The following is a 20,393-nucleotide window of genomic DNA, read 5'->3' as shown; positions in this document are numbered from 1 at the left end:
TAAACATAATTCTTTCTCTCTCCTATCATCTTCATCTTCTTTTTTTTTTTTTCTTTCTTTTCTTTTCTTCACTATAGATGGCCTCCCGCGCCGCTTCCTCCGCCACCGAAAGGCGCCGCTCGTTGCGCCTCCAGACCACGGTGAAGATCCCGTCAGACGCGGCGACCAGGCCTCGCGGGCAGACCGGATCAGCAGGCGCTCTACCACGCGCCAGGAGCAGCGCTCTCTCCCTCCTCGCCGGACGTAGCCTTCGTGCAAGCCTCCTCGCCGGTCGCGCATCTCTCTTCACCAATTGCATGTCTGTCCGCGCCCTTTGCCGATTGCGATGTCTTCGCTGCTGATTGCCAGCCCAGTCGCTCCTTTCTCACCGATCATAACTTTTTCCGCACCGACACCGTCGCCTCCGCCGCCGTCTACTTCCTTGCCAGATGCAACCATACGCCAACGTTTGCAGATGAGATGAGTTATGACGATGAGAGGTGAAACCTGAGATCCTAAAGCAACTCCAAGACCGAGAAATACAATCCAACCACCACCAGCTTGAGTTCTATGCGACTTACTCTTCACGAAAGTTCTCTTTTAACTTCTATTTTATTTTATGGACCTCCCTCGTTTGATTGAATTTTTTTCACATTGAGAACAATGTGAGGAGTAAGTGTGGGAGCAATGTAGTATGGAAATTGAAGTGTTTTTTTGTGATGAGATTGATTGATGATTGATGAACATTCTGAAATTTTTGGATTTTTTTTTCCTACCATTTTTTTTTTTGAGTTTTTGGTGTTTGAGTTAGAGGAGCGCCCAAAGCTATATCTGTTTTTATGATTGTCAACAGTTTCTTGGCACTTGCACTTTAAATTGTTTCTCATATTTAATTTTTTAGATTTCTAATATTGACATCATTTTGTTAAAAAAAAAAAATAAAAAAAAAATAAAAAAAAAATAAAATTTTTTTACAACTTCTTACTTGCCATAAGAAATTGATATGTCCTTTATCGTAGAATACAAGTTATTATGCCATTTGTATGCTAGCTTAAATAGAATAAATTTATTATTGTTTATTTTGTTATTTTTATTTTTAAGACTTATTTTGAAAGTTCATGAAGTATGGTCCTTATTTAAATAGTTGGGTAATAAATGCATGTTCTTTTTAATGAGTTGCTGCCCTTTGTTGAGAATGAATTAAAGGATATTTTCTAGACTATATGTTTATTTGAAAATTAAGGGGTGTCATCAAAGAAAAATAAAGAAAAAAATAAAAATAAAAATAAAAATTAAAAATAAATGCACTCCTATGACTCATTCCTCTAGTTGTTTGATCAATTGGTTACCAACCCGATGGTCCAAGTAGTGCGATACTTGCTGTCCTCTTAAGGTGATTCCATATGGAGCAATCGGTATTTGGAAGAGTATCACCCCTTTTTGTACCGTTTAAAAAACTCGCCCATATCTTTTTATTGGGTAATTATGAGTGGAGCTAGTAGCCACCTGAACTAAATAACCTAGGGCAAGTGGCTCAGTAACCATTTGTTTCATATTTATTTTATCGGTTTCAGGCAAGATATAATAGAAAGTATAAATTCTTCACATAAGCATGCCAAATATCTATTTCAATTAAAGAGGAATAATTATCAAATTTTCCTAATTAATATATTCTTAAAATTATCAAATTGCCCTAATTAATATATTTCTAAATTCATTTTCATGCCCGAAATTCAATTAGCACCAAAGTGGGAGTTTCTAGCATGCATAACGTCTATGTTGAATTTGACACAACAAGAATAAATCTTCTAAGTTTCTAACATATTAATTAATCTCATGTTATGTCCAAATTGCCTAAGGTGTTTATTACTTGGATAATTTTCATGCCAAATATGTAAATAACCCCTAAATATGCCAACCACATATTATATAATAAGCAAAGTTAGTTTTTGGAGTTACCAATTAAATAAACTAAATTTAGTTACATGAATGAAAATGAGGAAAACATTTAAATTCCATACAAAGAAACAAGGAGAATAGAAACTATTAATAATCCAAAGGCCTTATAGAAAGGAGGGAGGAGAACATAAATTAATATAACCTTAAAATAATTAAAATAAAGCAAGTTAATTAATCCTAGTAATTGTAAGGCTTAAAGTCTATCACCTTTTGTAAAGGGACTTTATTTATCTCTATTAGGCCCCACCATGTGCTCCATGTTTCTACCAAGATAAGATTTTCATACCAATTCATGGAAGAGGTTTAACCAACATAGGCACTCCAAGGACATTTTTTGACTTTTCACCTTCTTACTTGCTTATTTAATTAAATTAAATATCAAAAATAAAATTTATCATAAATAAAGTAGATTAAAGAAAGTTCACAAATAAAATAATCAAGTACTAGGCCTGAATAATTAATTTGAAACAGAGTTCTAATATGTTCACAGTTAGAATGATGCAATAGATATTCAAAGCATCAAACCAATCAAGAACATGGTAGTAAAGTATTATATGCTATGATTTAGTTTAGAATAGAAAATAATTACTTAAAAATGTAGAAAAGAAAGGAAAAACACATCTTTAAAAGGAAGAAGGCAGAAACAATGCAATGTGATGACCGCTGGATTTCTTCACCCCAGAACAGGGGCTTAACCACAGCCAAGGGCCCATGACACAGAGGCCCACGTACTTGATACCCTCAACAAGCCTGGCTCATTCCAGCTTCCGGGCCGGGCTCGACCATGCTTCCTCACTCAGTCCAGCCTGCTCCCTGACCAGCAGACCCCTCTCAGGCCCAGCGTCCAGCCCAACTCTCGGCCCAGCCCGGGGTCCAGAACAGTACTCGCCAGACAGCCTGGCAGATCCGCTCGAACGTACGCATGAGGAGAATCAGAGGCCGTTACGCATGTAACAGGCAGCTGATACCCTAGTACACCCGAATCTGTATGGCAGAGACGCGTGGCCCAATCCTGGAGAGACCTTTACACGTCACCAGCAAGCAAGACAATGTATAAAAGAGGAGTCCCCTCCTCAGAAAGTTTTAAGCCTTATTCTGTAACACAAAACCCGGGAAAAACCCTATTCTATTGGATCTCAGATCATCAATTGGCGCCGTCTGTGGGAAACGAAGGAGATCTTTTCATCACCGGAGTTTTCACTTTCAAAAACCCACTGAGATCCACAATGGCAAACCACCAAGAAAGTAACCTTAATATTCCAAATGACTTAAGCTCCGCACAAGAGGGGCAGCAGTTCTCTTTTTCTAGTCCTATGACGTTGAATAACCAAACACCCATCTCTCTTAATCCCTCGCCAGGCTTGGCAGGGAATACTCCCACCATGACCCTATCTAACCAAGACATTCAAACCATGGCTCTCCAGCTGCAAACCACTGCTCACTGGTTGGGGCAGATAATGCAACAGAGGGGGCTTAGCACCCCAGTAAACGTACTCCCAGTAGTGGAGGAGCCTAGAACCGATGAACCCCGACCTACCTCTATCCGCCTCCAAACTAACAACCACGATGCCGGAGAAGAAGAAGAACCGGAGGCCCGAATCCATGGGAGAAGGGCAAGAGAGATGATAGAAAATGAAGAGGTGGACGACTATTCTGCTGAAACAACCAGGGAAACGGGAACTGAAACAGAGGAGGAAGAATGTAGTTTGGGCAAAAGATCCAACCCAGAAGACGAGAAAATGAACCAAAAACTGAAAAGGTTGAAGGAGCAGCTCCTAGCCGAGCTAGGTAAGAAAGGTCAGAGTCAAACCTCCTTGCCTACTTCTTCTCCCTTCTCGAAGGTAATGCAGCAGGAGACCGTTCCCAAAAAGTTTATGATGCCACCGATGGCGGCCTATAATGGGGCTGGAAACCCGAGAGAACATGTCATGAACTATAAGACCTTCATGGAGTTGCAAACTCTGTCAGATGCCCTGATGTGCAAGGTGTTCCCAACAACGCTCTCGGGACCAGCGAGGGCATGGTTCAACAGCCTGGAGGCCGGAAGCATTAAAAGTTTTGGAGATCTTGCCCTCCGCTTCATCAGCCGGTTCGTAGCCGGGGTGCCAGCAGACAGGAAGACGAGCTATCTGGAAACAGTTAGGCAAAAAGCTGGTGAATCTCTCAGAGAGTATGTCGCCCGTTTCAATACGGAGGCCCTGCAGATTTCCGAGCTCGACGAAGGAAGGGCGGTAGAGGCCATGCAAAAGGGAACAACCTCTGCCGAGTTCTTTGGTTCTTTGAGCAGGAAACCTCCGACCTCACTGGCCGAGTTGATGAAGAGGGCGGAAAAGTACATAAGGCAGGACGACGCCTTAGTAACGAGTAGATTTGCCAAAGGGGTGGCAGGAAAAGAGAAAGCCCCGAAGGAAGGAAGGCTGGAGAAACACGAAAAGAAGCGTGGGAAGAGGCCTGAGCCATATAAGCAGGCCTGGGAAAGAAGGGATCAAAGGCCCCCCCTCCTCCCAGGGCTCATGAACCACGAGTGCTCCCCCCTTGGGTTCCTGAGAAGCCTACTCCCCTTAACGCTTCCAGAGCCGAAGTGCTCATGGCAGTCCAGGATAAGGAGTTCCTCCAGTGGCCTACACCCATGAGGACGGAAGCAGATCAGAGGAATCCTGACAAGTATTGTCAGTACCACCGGACACATGGCCACGATACAAATAACTGTTTTCAGTTAATCGCGGAGATTGAAAGATTGATAAAAAGGGGGCATCTCAAAAATTTTGTACAGAAAGGGGAAGTCCAGCCCATGGCTCCGGTGTGTAAGTCCGGAAGAAGCTGCAAGGGTAATGGAGGAAATACATAGAGGCCTATGTGGGGCTCACGAGGGAGCAGGGACATTAGCTAACAAAATATTCAGGCAAGGATACTACTGGCCTACTGTTAAGAAAGAAGCAGAAGAGTTTGTCCGAAGGTGCGACGTATGTCAGAGATTTGCTAATGCCATCAGGACCCCTGCCACTCCTCAAGCAAGCATATCCAGTCCATGGCCTTTCTCACAATGGGGAATTGACATCCTGGGACCTTTCCCCAAGACTACGGGGCAAAGGAAATTTGTAGTAGTGGCTGTGGAATACTTCTCGAAATGGCCAGAGGCAGAAGCAATAGCAACAATCACAGCCAGAAAAATGATAGATTTTGTATGGGGGCATGTCATCTGCAGATTTGGCATACCTAGAGTGCTTATCTCAGACAACGGCAGACAATTTGACTGCAGCACCTTCAAAACCTTCACGACGAACATGGGCATATGGCATAAGTTCTCCTCCGTGGCCCATCCTCAGACCAATGGTCAAACGGAAGTCACTAACAGAGCAATCCTCCAAGGATTAAAAAAGCGGCTGGACGGTGCAAAGGAAAACTGGGCAGAAGAACTCAATAGTATCCTATGGGCACTCCGAACTACTCCCAGAGCACCCACTAAGGAAACACCGTTCGCACTCGCTTACGGTACAGAGGCCGTAGTCCCAGTTGAATTACAGATCCCCACTCATCGAGTTCAATTTCTCAGTGAGGACACCAATGGGGACAAGTTAAGAAGCAACCTGGATGCTCTTGAAGAAGTTAGGGAAGAAGCACAAGTCCGAACTGCTGCTTATCAACAACGAGCGGCAAGATATTATAATCAAAAGGTCAGAGAAAGAAGCCTAAAGGTGGGAGACCTGACTTTAAGAAACTTGGAAGCTACAGGAAAAAGAGCAGCCGCAGGCAAGCTAGCACCGACCTGGGAAGGTCCATTCAAGGTGACAAAAGTGGTTAAGCCCGGGGTATACCGAATTGAAGATATGCAAGGAAACCCCGAGCCCCACGCCTGGAACATCCAACACTTAAAAAGGTACTTCCCTTGAAATATATGTAAAGAAAAATATTGTACTCTGAAAGGCACAAATAAATAAAATAACGCCATTCTTTACGCAATGATGTTATCTCCATTAAGAGTGTTACTTCTCTTTGAAAAAGAAAGAACAAAACTAGAAGACCTCCTTGAGACATAGAGACCTCCTGGAGGTAGAAGACCAGGATCCCCAAGATCTCCTGGCATAAGAAGACCTCCTTGAGACATAGAGACCTCCTGGAGGTAGAAGACCGGGATCCCCAAGATCTCCCGGACACAAGACCAGGATCCCCAAGATCTCCTGGCAAAAGAAGACCTCCTTGAGACATAGAGACCTCCTGGAGGTAGAAGACCGGGATCCCCAAGATCTCCCGAACACAAGACCAGGATCCCCAAGATCTCCTGGCAAAAGAAGACCTCCTTGAGACATAGAGACCTCCTGGAGGTAGAAGACCAGGATCCCCAAGATCTCCTGGCAAAAGAAGACCTCCTTGAGACATAGAGACCTCCTGGAGGTAGAAGACCAGGATCCCCAAGATCTCCTGGCATAAGAAGACCTCCTTGAGACATAGAGACCTCCTGGAGGTAGAAGACCGGGATCCCCAAGATCTCCCGGACACAAGACCAGGATCCCCAAGATCTCCTGGCAAAAGAAGACCTCCTTGAGACATAGAGACCTCCTGGAGGTAGAAGACCAGGATCCCCAAGATCTCCTGGCATAAGAAGACCTCCTTGAGACATAGAGACCTCCTGGAGGTAGAAGACCGGGATAGGTCGTCCCGGAATTAGAAGACCAGGATCCCCAAGATCTCCTGGCAAAAGAAGACCTCCTTGAGACATAAAGACCTCCTGGAGGTAGAAGACCAGGATCCCCAAGATCTCCTGGCATAAGAAGACCTCCTTGAGACATAGAGACCTCCTGGAGGTAGAAGACCGGGATCCCCAAGATCTCCCGGACACAAGACCAGGATCCCCAAGATCTCCTGGCAAAAGAAGACCTCCTTGAGACATAGAGACCTCCTGGAGGTAGAAGACCAGGATCCCCAAGATCTCCTGGCATAAGAAGACCTCCTTGAGACATAGAGACCTCCTGGAGGTAGAAGACCGGGATAGGTCGTCCCGGAATTAGAAGACCAGGATCCCCAAGATCTCCTGGCAAAAGAAGACCTCCTTGAGACATAGAGACCTCCTGGAGGTAGAAGACCGGGATCCCGTAGAACTCCCAGGAAAACAAAATAAAGGATAGCCGGTGAGGCCCCAAGGTCACCCCGGCACAACCAGGATCTCGTAAGACCTCCTGACGGTAAGAATAGTTGGTGAAGGACTTAAGGGCCTCCCAAAAACGAAAATTTCCCACAACTTTATGAAGGGACAACTTACAAAACTATATTTCCGACCTCACAAACACAGAGAGGTCCGGAGCTCCCAAGAAAAATTAAGGCTCCGACTTACTAAAGAGACGTAAAAGCTAAAGAAGTGCCAAAGACGAGCCCCCAGCTCGGAAAAACTTATATCAAAAACTCAAGGTACAGAAGAAAAGGTCGAGCTCCCAGCTCGGACCAATATCCTTGAAAGCCCAAGACCGAGCTCCCAGCTCGGATAAATTCATATCCTCAAAAGATCAAGATACAAAGGCCAAAGAAAAAGGCCGAGCTCCCTCCACAGAAGGACTCATAAATCCTTAGAAAGGATACTAAGGCTACAATCAAAGCCTAAATCAGTTTATCTGGAACAAACATACAAAGTCACAGCCAAGAAGGCAGAGCTAAAAGCAAACATACAAGTCGCCAATAAAAGGGTATGAGATTTAATCTCTCAAATTATTAGATAAGAGCCAAAGCTCGCATCTCAAGATCAATTCAGAGTTTATGAATAGGGCACATAGTGTGTATGAAAAGTACGGATTCAAAGATACATAAAGAACAAGAATAGTAGGGGAAAAGAGGAAACTGATATTTCATTAAGATGACTATTACAATTTATCTCTCCGGCGAGGTGGGAGGATAAATAGTCCTTAAAGGACTTACATCAGTAAAGACACACTCGCCGGCATTACCCCTATTTACAGCCCTCTCCGAAGGAAGCTCGGTGTCCTTTGGGCCAGAGCTCTCAACATTAATGGTAGGGCCAACATCTGACCCAGGGTGGAGGCTTTCTTTCTCAGAATCAGGGTCATTTTCCCCCGACCCTAGCTCGGACCCCTCTGAACAAGACTCAGCTGGCCGATCTCGGTTCCTCCGGGAATCTCCTCGAGGCATAGGGAAATCATCCTCCCCATACAGCACTGACTCACCATCTGAGTCCACTTCACGCTTGCGAAGCTTGGCCAAAGGGATATCAGGAGCCTGTCTAGCTTCTCTTAAACCGCGATTGTAGCCAGTCGCATACATACGGAAGGCCTTATCAAGGATAGCCTTTTTCATCTCACCAGAAGCTCTAAACTCATCGAGATGTTCTTCGCAGGCCTCAGCTACAAATTCCTCAAACTCAGAAGAGTCTTTGTAGTCCTGAAGATGAGCTTCACAGGCCTGTTCAATTTTAACCTTCAGCTCATTAGACTCCTGATACTCCGCTATATATTGTTCACGATTTAGCTGAGCTTTCCCCTCGGCATACTTTACCACCTCGAGCAGGGCTAAACATTTACGCTCCACAGCCCTGACTTCATTTTTAAGCTGTTGTTGGCGAAGGTTGAACTCCACAGAACTTGCACCCAATTCCTGCTCAAGGACCTCCACCCGGGCTAGGGCACCTCCCTTCTGAGCTTTCACCTCATCCAGGTAAGCTTGAAGTCTTTCGAAATCAGCCTTTAAGGCCTCATGTTGGCGCTGGACTTCAGCTTTCTGGCCAATAGCATCATCCCTTTCCTGAAGGGCCGCTGTCATAGAGGACAGCTGTTTCACAACCTCTACACAACGAGCTTCCACTTCAGCTGCCCTCTTGTCAGTCTCCTGGAGAATCCCGCAAGTACGGGACAGCTCTGATTCCAGGGATTTGCTGTGCTCTGCTGCCTCAGCCGCTTTGTCTTCAGCCTTTTTAGTGGCTTCCCGCGCAGAATGTAACTCCACCTGGAGAGTCTGGATCTGCTCCCGGGCGGCTACCAGGTGACCTCTTGCGTCGCTGGTGGCAGTCAGGTTCTCATCGCGTCGCGCCTCTTCGATCTGGCGGTCCACGGACTCCCGGAGAGAGTGGTCGCGAGCATCAACTTCCATAAAAAGACCTGTCACCTGGTAAGAGAAGCCAACATTTAGGAAAAAGAAATAAACCAAACACAGAGAGAAATGAAAAAATAACTTACCATCAGGAGCATTTCTCTAATTGTGGATCCGAGCTCCTCACGAGAGCGAGACCGGAAGGACACCTGCTCTTTAGTCGAACTGGCCAGATGGCCAGTCAGAGCCAGAAGGCGAGGATCCGAAGCCTCTGTTGTTCCGCTGAACATTCGCTTCCTGAGAAGTGCGGCAACGGCACTGGCCGGAGATTCAGAGGTAATAGCTGACGGATCTAGAACGTCGACAGTAGGGGTTGACGAAGGGACAGCAGAAACGCCCTTCCCTTTCCCAATAGGAGGAAGAGGTGGAGAAGGCCTAGCAGCAGTTCTGGGTTTCTTCCGGGCAGGAGAAGGGGCAGACGCTCCAGAAGGGGTTGAACGTTTCTCCCCAGTTTTTGGAGTGCCCTCAGGCTCAGTTCTCACAGGGGCAGGGGCACCTTCAACAGAAACCTCTGGGCTTTGATCCTCTAGGAGGATGATCTCCATCCCAGTCCCAGAGGTCCCTTTGTCTTCAACAGGGGACTGAGACTTTCCCCCTAACACCTCCTCAGCAGAATGGGCATCATCTTGCCCCACCTGTCCAGTAGCTTGGGCCTGCTCCACAATAGCTAAGGAAGTCTCCCTGGATCCTTCCGCAGGCGTCGAAGTTGAGCTCGACCCATCACGATTAGATGGCCGAGCTGACTTGGAGCTGCGGGAGCCCGGCTTGGAAGATCGAGAAGCAGCCTTGACAGGAGGATGGCTGACCTTCTTGGAGGAAGTGGCCTGAGCCAGCTCTGCAGCAATCTCAACTACCGAACGCCCGTCCCCAAAGGCGTCAAAAATTGCATGCATATTCTCCCGAGACAGGGCAAAGTTCTTGGGGAATTTGATGCCATCCATTTTTACCTCAGAAGCTGCAAAAAATAAGAAGTTATAAAGAGTCAGCATATCTTCTGATATTATAAGAAAAGAAGAAACAGAATAACTGGACAAAACACTATACCCGTATCACGGATATCCCTAAGATTGGCAGCGAACATACACTTTTCGACGTCATACTTCCTCTCAACGGAAGTCAGTCGAAACAACCCGACCTGCTCAATAAGACTCAATTCGGGCAGATCGTTACACCCCGGAAAGATCTCCCCCCAACTTAGGTCCACATCCCATGATCGGCAGGACCCCAGTTTCAGCTCCGCCACAAGGAAATTCTCTACCCATCCCTTTATTGAATCCTTGTAGCCCGTAAGAAGAGATAGCCCATTACGGGGGGAAAAGTAATAGAAGTTTTGCTTCGCCCTAACCAGGCGGAAAAAAGTGGCAAACAAACAGGCCATAGGTGCGAAACCCCAACCCAGACAGATAGACTCGAAACAGGACATGAATAAAATAGAGTTTGGGGATAACATCCGAGGAGTTACCCCGAAGTATTCGAAGACCTCAATAAAGAAAGGGGAAAAAGGAAACGGTAGACCAAATTCTCTCTGCTTTAGGAAAAACACTATGCTACGACCCTCTTGGGGATCCACTAAACCAGGAGGGGGAGGGTAGGGAAGAACTATCCTCTCATTTGGACGAGGTGCTCGAATAAAATACAACGGAGTATCTAAAAACCTCCGGGAGATGTGATCAGTTATATTGGAAGACGTAATACGTGACTCAAGGTTAACAACATCAGGAAGCTTTGAACTTGCCATTGAAGAACAAGGGAGCGTACCTGAGAACACAATAAGGTGAAATACGCAAAAGGAGTCGCAGGAAGACAGAGAGCAGAAGAGAGCTAATTTCTTTGGAAGACAGAAGGATTTCGAAATGAAAGGCAATGATGAGACGGAACGTTGATCTGAACAGTTTTGTCTTGGAGCGGCGCGATCATTAATTGCTCTCGAAGTTTACCCTCTCAACGGTTAAGTAATAACCGGAGAGAAGGTAAAGGGGCAAAAGGATGATCGCTGGGCTTGTCTACATCTATCAAGGGCCAGGTCCACAATGATAGCCCATCACTTAAAGGCCCAGGCAAGCCCAACTTATTCAGACCTGATCTCCAGCCAAGACAACTTAACCCACAAGATTCATCACTTCACCACATCCATGGCAAGTATCAAGGAAATGGAAAGAAAAACTCAAAGATGCAAGCAGATGAAAGCATGATAAAGGTTAGACCTACTCATCACATAGAATATATAAGATTTGACTTGTTAAAACAAGGGTACCTCGGATCTATACTGAGCTGAGAGCTTAGAGTTCAACTCATCAGAAGCCGAGCTCATAGGTCGGAATAGTCCAGCTCGGACAACATGACCTGAGAGCCCGGCCAGCTAAAGGAAACCCAGAGCTCATTTCACTAAGCGAAAGACAGAGCTCTCAGGTCGGCTAGTCTAGCTCGGACAACGCACCTGAGAGCCCGGATGAAGGAGACTCAAAGCTCAATTCATCTAAGTAGAGACCGAGCTCATAGATCGGTCAGACAACCCAGTTTGGAAATATGAAAGCCTAGTTGGCTAAATGGATCCGAAGTCCGGCTCACGAGTACAGTTAGTTTAGCTCGGAAAAAACAAATTTCAGTTAAAGCTACGAAGAAAAGCAGTTTCAGTACTCCATCCATGGTAGAGAAAGAACAACTCAAGTATGAACGAAAACGAGAACTTCATTAAAAGAAAAGCACATTACAGCACGTTACAAAGGCCTACACTACGGGACGAAAGACTATCCTTAAAGGATTTACATAGCCACATGCATCATCATCAACAATTACATCGTTATCACCTATCCTACTACTTCGGCCTTCGGTTCGGAGAGACTCTCGCAGCTCGATATGTGAGTTTGGCAGAAAGAGCTGCAGAAAGCCAAGAAGTTAATCCTCATAAGCGTTTCCCATGGATCCTCTGTAGGTCGGCATTCGGTTGCCCAAGTGTGATACGCGTGACAAACTCACATGTCATATGCTGTGTGTATATCACGCATAAAAAAACACGGGCTTCAGATTACGACCTCAGAAGGATCGCCGGGCTAACATGTGAAGGTACCAGCAGAAGCTTGGCTGAGTGTAGCAGATCTCAGTCTCGCGTAATACTGGTACTTCACATCAAAGAGACTAATAATACTGGTGCTTCACATCAAAGAAAACAACAAGCCGAGCACTTGAGCCCCTTCCATCCAAAGAAGGCAGCAACGGGGGAGGTCGGCCAGAAGATTTGGGCAAAATAATTTCAGCAACTTGCCAAATGGTCCCACCCATCGACCGCCCTACCAGACGGATCTCCAAAGCAACATTCAAACTCCTTAGAGGTAACATCCACTCCTCCGAAATTTTGAATTGACTCATCTTCGTCTCAGGTACTACGAAAGAGTCCCAAAACAGAGATAAGTTAGCACAATTTTCCGTCGAGATGATAAAAGTAAGATTAAAACAAATTCCTGGGGCAACACAGCAATGTAATATCAAGCTCGCCTTCACCCGCTTGAAGAAAGCACCAGATGGATCCTTCACAGATAAAACAAGAAAATCTCTCTGTTCCAACAAAGTGCCTGGGAATGGTAAAGAGGTGAGGTTAATATATATATCCAAAAGTTTATGTTTTGCAGGACAAGGTAGAGCCGAATTCTCAATTAATGCTGTCAGAATCCTTAAAAGATGTTCATGAGAAAGGAAAGAAAAGACATGTCCAGACAACAATGACAGGAAAGCAAAATAACCGAGAACGCGGAGAATAAAGAAAAGTCCGAAAGAGGAAAGAGCAAATAGGATTCAGAAACTGCGCAAAGATAAAAAAATGAAAGAGTATTATAAAGACACCTGGACACGAACAGGCGCGGCCATGATGGTTCTTGATATTCACCCCCTCGGCAGTTGAAGCAATAACTCCCGAGAAGGTGAAGGGGCAATTGATGACCGCTGGATTTCTTCACCCCAGAACAGGGGCTTAACCACAGCCAAGGGCCCATGACACAGAGGCCCACGTACTTGATACCCTCAACAAGCCTGGCTCATTCCAGCTTCCGGGCCGGGCTCGATCATGCTTCCTCACTCAATCCAGCCTGCTCCCTGACCAGCAGACCCCTCTCAGGCCCAGCGTCCAGCCCAACTCTCGGCCCAGCCCGGGGTCCAGAACAGTACTCGCCAGACAGCCTGGCAGATCCGCTCGAACGTACGCATGAGGAGAATCAGAGGCCGTTACGCATGTAACAGGCAGCTGATACCCTAGTACACCCGAATCTGTATGGCAGAGACGCGTGGCCCAATCCTGGAGAGACCTTTACACGTCACCAGCAAGCAAGACAATGTATAAAAGAGGAGTCCCCTCCTCAGAAAGTTTTAAGCCTTATTCTGTAACACAAAACCCGGGAAAAACCCTATTCTATTGGATCTCAGATCATCACAATGGTTGCAAAGAGGTTTCTTGATCTCTCTTCCTTCAACGGAAGAAATAAAATTCAAAGCTAAAAGAGGAGAGGTAGCTGGCTACTTTGAGAGATTTTTGGTGATTAATTGTTGCCTTTTTTTTAGGTTTAGAAAGAGATGGATTTATAATAGTGAATTAGGTTTGATGTTTAGATGGAAGGAGTCTTTTTCTTTTTACACTGGCTTGAACTCCTTATGTTTTAAATAAACCTATTGTTCCTAAGGCCTAATTAGTCCTTTAGTCCAAGAAAAAGCCTAAAAACACAAGAGAAAAAAAAAAAAAAACATTTTACTGTTACTTTTTTTTTCATTTTTTCATTTTTATTCTTTATTTTATTTTTATCAATTTTAATTTTAATTTTTATTTTTTTCATGGTATAAAAAACTCATTTGATGTTCTAAAAATAAATTTAAAATGTTCTAAAAGTATGATGTAATCTTTACTATTGGGTACTCATTGCTTCATATCTGCATGCACCCAAGAGTATAATAATTAGGGGGTCAATAGTTTTCTCCCCACTTTGACAAAGGCTGGATAATATCTATGTGTAACGATTCGAGAATCCGGACTGCTACCAGCGCTAGAGTTCAGATCGGTTTAAGGTCGCTGGAATCCATAGCAAGCCTACTATACATCCTGATACACCTGATAAAATTCTATACATGATCACACGAAAATAAAAACATAAACATTCCATGAACCAAGACTCAACCTATGCATGTATCAAAACTAAAAACATAAAATCCATACTAGAGCCCTCATCAAATGCTCCAGTATGGTGTATATCACATGCCTCAAGCTTAGTTCAAGTATAAACTCATACTTAAAACTTTTACATAAGAATCATATTGTAACGATCCGGAATCCGGACCGCTACCGGTGCTAGAATCCATATCGACTTAAGGTCGCCGGGACCCGTAGCAAGCCTACTATACATCCTGTACATCTGATAAAATCCCATACATGATCATACATTTCCATAAAAACTTAAACTTTTCATATACCAAACTTGACCTGTGCATGCACCATAACTGTAAACATAAAAACTCCATACTAGAGTCCTCATCAAATGCTCTAGTTGGGTCAATATTACATACATCAAGCTTGGTTCAACATACATAATCATTAAAAACATTAACATAAGATCATGTACAAAAAAGGATTAACCATACATTAGGGCCAAGCACAATACTAATCCTCATTACATCACTGTACAATACCTTACATTACATTATTTTACATATCATATCCACTGCTAATCTATTACATCATGCTATACCAGAACTCTGATGACTCTCCCATAGCTACCAGTGCTCCTGCAACCCTGGGGGTTAGGGGAAAGGGGTGCGCTACTAAAGCCCAGAGAGCGAACCATAAAACAATTTATAAACATATGCCATCATGAAATGCATCACATCACAAACAATTCACATCACGGATGGACTTGTCACCAATAACCCTCTACATAGTCCAATTGTGCCAGGGGCGTAGTGCAGGCTACACCTGGTCTTTCTCTTACATATACATATCATAGCATATCCAATCGTGCCGGGGGCGTAGTGCAGGCCACACCCGGACTTTCTCTTACATATTGCCAGGGGCGTAGTGCAGGCCATACCTGGTCTTCCACATCATAACATAGCATATCATATCGAGGGCTAATGGGTCATCCAATATCCATCGACATCAACATCATATTATGCAATGCATCATATTCGTGAATTCTAATGCAAAACAACTGTAATACCCGGCTAAACCCGGCATCGGAATTCTTACCGTCCGGTGGGATTCAAGGATGTCAGAGGTTTCCTGAGGAGAGAGTGAAGGTTTTCTAAAATGTTTTAAAGTTTTTTCACGGTTTGATTAGGATATAGTTGAGTTTTCGGGAGAAATGGCCAAAGGAGTTTCTGTCATGTTCGGCCCCCGAATGTTAAGTTCGGCCGCCGAAAGTGCCCAATGTTCGGCCCCCGAAGTTTATGTTCGGCCTCCGAAGGTTGCATGGTTTTGCATGCAGTTTCGGCAGCCGAAGCTGGGGTGGTCGGCTAAGCTGTGCATGCGCCTCGGTCCGTGGTTTGGCCAGCTGTTGCCTCCAGATCATGGCTAGAGGGTTATGCCACGTCTCCCATGACTCATCTATACACTTTTAATCACTCATGCACAGGTTTGAGAGTGGTAAAGTGTTTAGAACGTTTTGAAAACAAAAGAAGAGAGTTTTGGGGTTTTGGTGAAGGGAAAGAGGTGTTGGTGCATAGTTTGGTGTTTAGGTTGTCCAGCTTCTGATTTCAGGAGGTAAGGGAAGTCTTTATACTTGTTTTAATGTTTTCTAATAGCTTTTAAAGTGGTTAAGGGTAGAGTGGCATGTTTAGGTTTTAAAGTTGAGTTTTTGATGTTTTAATGGTGTAAGCATGATTATGTGTTATAGTTGCTGTTTTCTTGGGGTTAGTAGGTAGTTTTGGACCCCTTTGAGCATATACCAGAGTATATGCAAGTTGAGGAGTTGTGTATGCAGGATTGTGTAGGGTTGGTGCTTGGCAGGAGATGGTTGTGCATGAAGCTGAGTTCTGGATGAACTCAGGTTTGGCCGCCGAAGGGAGGATTCGGCCGCCGAACCCCTTGTGAAGGCAGTTTCGGCTGCCTAAGGTTGCCTCCGAAAGAATGGACTTTCGGATCTGTCCAGCACATTCGGCCGCCGAAGGTGCCGCCGAAGGTGTCCTGCCTAGTTTTTCCTATGCATACTTTATGTGATTGTTTTATGAGCTTTTAGAGGGGTTTTGGGGAATTGTTTAAGAGTTGTATAAGAGTATTTTTGACACCTCATTCGAGTCCATTTGTATAGGTTTGGACCCGAGAGTTCGAGGAGGTCATCAGAGATAGAAGTTACAGAGTCAGTACAGTATCTGCCAGAGGAGCAGAGGTGAGTAGAACTAAACTTAATCTTTTATTAAAGAAACATAATGCTTTAGCATAGTTCATGCATCATGAATGCTATGATATGTATTAGGGTGATTGCATTAGAATCACGAATGTGAAGCATTGCATATTATGTGATCAGAGATGAGGTGGACCCAGGCGACTCCAATAGCCTAAGCTTCGGCTCCTGTCATTGTGTCAGGTCAGTTGGGCAATTACTTGTTAGAATGCCCTGTGTAGCTCCTTTGGGGGGGCCAGTGTTGACAGAGGGTATTTTTGGGGTCATGTCTACCTTAGTGGGGATTGGACCAAGGCGACTTCAATAGCCCGTCGAGGGAGTTTTGGGGTCATGTCTAATCCAAGATTTATTGAGATGTTTGTGTTGTGATGCATTTTCATATATAGTGCGTATGAATGAACTGTTTTCAGTGTTTTCTACTCACTGGGCTTTAGAAGCTCATCCCTTTCCCTTAATCCCAGTTTTGCAGGTACAGGGTTAGCTGGGAAGTCAGAAGCATCAGAGTGTCGGCTTCAGTATGTTTGTGTATAGCATAGTGTGGACATGATGTATGTCAAAGGATATATGTAAAGTGATGTAATAGTTAGTCAGTTAAGGTATAAATGTATTAGAATGTGCTTTTGCCTATTGTCAGTGTAAGTTAATCCCTAGTGTATGCATGTATCCTGTTTTACAGTTGCTTGATGAGAAATGAGTCAAACCAGGCTTAATACATGTTGTGTTTCGAAAACCCAGTGAATTATAACTGTGAGGGAAGACAGGGTTTAATTCCCTTGACCCAAGACCAGTGCGGAGGAAAGACCAGGTTTGATTCCTGTGATCCATAGAGAGGCCAATAGAGAAGATCAGGTTTGATTCCTGTGACTCTATGGTAGCCAAGTTAACTTATGATATGCTGACCCTTACAGAGTGGGTTCTATGCTGCAGAGCGCATAGGGTATGGAGGTTACTTGGTAAAGCATCACTGGTGTATTATAGATAGCCAGAGGGCTAGTTCAGATTAGTATATCTGAGCATTTGGTTCATATGATTGGACCTATGGTACAGTGTTTAAAAGGTTAAGTCTGGTAGTTTTAAAGACAAGTTTTAAAACGTAATAGTCCAGTCGGATCATGTATGGGATTTTAACAGGTACACAGAGTTCATAGCAGGCTTACTACGGGTCCCGGCGGCCTTAAGCCGATCTGGATCCTAGTGCCGAGCAGTTTGGGCCGTTACAAAGAGGGTACCGGTTTCCGGGCTGTTACAGTTGGTATCAGAGCATAGGGCCTCTGAAGTACGGTGTGTTGAGCATTTTTGTTCAAGGATTAGCGAGGTCCCACATCGGAAAGAGGTTGGTCTAGAGTCATAGTAAGGCAAGCACAAGAAGTATAATCATGTCCACTAAGATAGGAAGTTGTTTTGCATGCTGATGTGAAATGCACATGTATATTCATGGGTATTAATGTGATGCTATGTATGCATGTATATGTTTTATGTTCATGTGTCTCATATGAACTCTATGTGTGCTAATGTTTGTTTCTTGTGTTGTTCTTCAGGATAGCTAAGATGAGTGGTGTTAGTCCGCAGATTGATTCAGATCCGTCTGAAGCATCTTATGATGAAAATAGAGGAGGCATGGTTTTAGGAAATAGGAGAGAGATGGGAATAGATGTGCAAAGAAAGGATGTAGGATTACAGGTGAATATGGATGACGAGTCTTTAGATGATGCTCAGACCAAGGACACCAAAATGTCAGGTATAGGAGAAAATGATCCTTCCACTTGGAGTACAGCTACCTGGAAAGGAGCAAAGTGGGGGAAAGTTAAAAAGAAAAAGGTTAGAGGTCTTAAAAGGAAAAAGAAAAGAGAATATTGGAATAGGAAAGAACTTAGTTCTGGTGGTGGTGTTGATTCGAGTTCTGGTATAGATAGACCAAAATGTTTGAGGTGTGGAAGATTTCATAAGGGAGTTTGTCTTGTTGGCATGACAGGATGTTATAGATGTGGTCAGGAAGGACATGTGATTCGTGAGTGTCGTACGATGCCTTGGATGATTCAGTCCCGGCAGACATTTTCTGGTAGAGCTGTTTAGCAGGGGAGAGTCCCATCAGATTCAGTGATGCCAGGTATGCTCATTTTGAGAGTTTTGATGTGTATGGTTCTTTTGTGAACCTTAGTGGGATTGAGAGAGATAGATCAGAAAAAGAAAAAGAGGAAAAGAAAGAGTAACAGTGATCTTAGAAAGAGATTAGAATTAGTCTGGGATTGGGTGGTAGTGAGGCAAGGAAAAGGGTGAGCCTTTTCTTCAGCAGATTCCCGAGAGAAGTTCCATTAGCTTTAGCCTGGATCTTTACCCTGACGTAATAGGAGGCTAACATATCGAATACGGCGACGTTAGGTACGTTTGCTTGTGAGTATTCGGATGTGTATGCTGGTTGTGTTGGACCCTAGTGTTTCGCTTTTCCTGTTGTTGTGAGCTGTTGATAGGATGGGTTTGATGACTTCTGGGCTTAGCGTGTTTTCTCTGGGTCAGTGGACCGGAGTGTGATCCATCTGAGGTAGAGTCAGTCAGTTCAGTTCAGAGGTTATGGTGAGTAGATGCAATCCAGCTGACCTTATGGTTCTAGAAGTGACTGCATGATGTCATTCTAGGGCGGATTGATGCATTACTCAAGGTACTACCTGTGTCCATAGAGACAAGGTAGGGGAATTGGATGGATTAGGCAGTCCTTTAGTGGGACAGTGTCTAGTGGTGCCTAGAAGTTAATGTCAGTCCATCAGGCTCATGGTTATTCAGGAAAGGATATCAGAGGGTTGTGAGTAAGTTTGTCAGGACAGGGAATCAGCCTCAGTGCCCTTTACTAGAAGAGAGTTCTAGATGTTTCCCAGAATAGCTGTCAGGTTTACCATCTGTTAGGGAATTAGAGTTTGGAATGAGAATGATATCTGGCTGCAGAATCATTTCTTTCCTTCTACCCTACAGGATGGCACCTGCAGAGAAAGAGAGAGTTCAGAAGAGTCAGAAAAGTATAAGAGAGCTTAGTAGATAAAGGGTGTATCTGACTTAGTACCTCACCCTGGAAGATTCCAGTGTTGTTGTGGAAAACGAAGGATAGACTCTTGAGATTTTGTTATAACTGTTTTCAGGTAACAAGATCACTACTAAGCAGTTACAGGTATTCCTAGATAGGATTGAATGATCTACTAGCCGTTTTAATTAAAGTTGAGTGGATTTACAGCTTGGTATGATCAGAGTACAGATTGGTATCTGTTGAAAATTAAAGACTGAGAGTTTCACCAAGAGATTAGTTTAGGTAAGAATGATGATCTACTAGCTGATTTGATAAAAGAATTGATTATTATTTTGATAGGATCAGAGATTTGAGTATCACCTATTGAGAGTTAGAAAGTGAAAGTTAGAAAAAGATAAGGAGAAAGAGGAATAAGGATCAGAGTAGCGCAGCGAAAGCTGTGGAATTCAGGAATAGGTTGAGGTCTTGATGGTTTCTTTGTTGTTTTTAACATTCGAGGACGAATGTTTTTGTAAGGGGGGTAGATTGTAATACCCGGCTAAACCCGGCATCGGAATTCTTACCGTCCGGTGGGATTCAAGGATGTCAGAGGTTTCCTGAGGAGAGAGTGAAGGTTTTCTAAAATGTTTTAAAGTTTTTTCACGGTTTGATTAGGATATAGTTGAGTTTTCTCTACGGGTCCCGGCGGCCTTAAGCCGATCTGGATCCTAGTGCCGAGCAGTTTGGGCCGTTACAAAGAGGGTACCGGTTTCCGGGCTGTTACAACAACCTAGTAAATATATCATGGCATTCGTGATGCATGAACATGCTAAAAATTTCATTTGCTTTAAAACATAGTTCAGTTCTACTCACCTCTGGCTGACTCTGAAACAGCTAACACTGCTGGCCTCCTCGGTTCCTCGGGTCCGATCCTAAATAGGTGGACTCAAATAAGGGACCAAACAAACTCTAACATGACTCTAAACATCTCCCCAAAAGCC

Source organism: Manihot esculenta, chromosome 18 (genome assembly GCF_001659605.2).
Source record: "Manihot esculenta cultivar AM560-2 chromosome 18, M.esculenta_v8, whole genome shotgun sequence".
Taxonomy (NCBI): domain Eukaryota; kingdom Viridiplantae; phylum Streptophyta; class Magnoliopsida; order Malpighiales; family Euphorbiaceae; genus Manihot; species Manihot esculenta.
Note: the sequence above shows the minus strand (reverse complement) of the source record.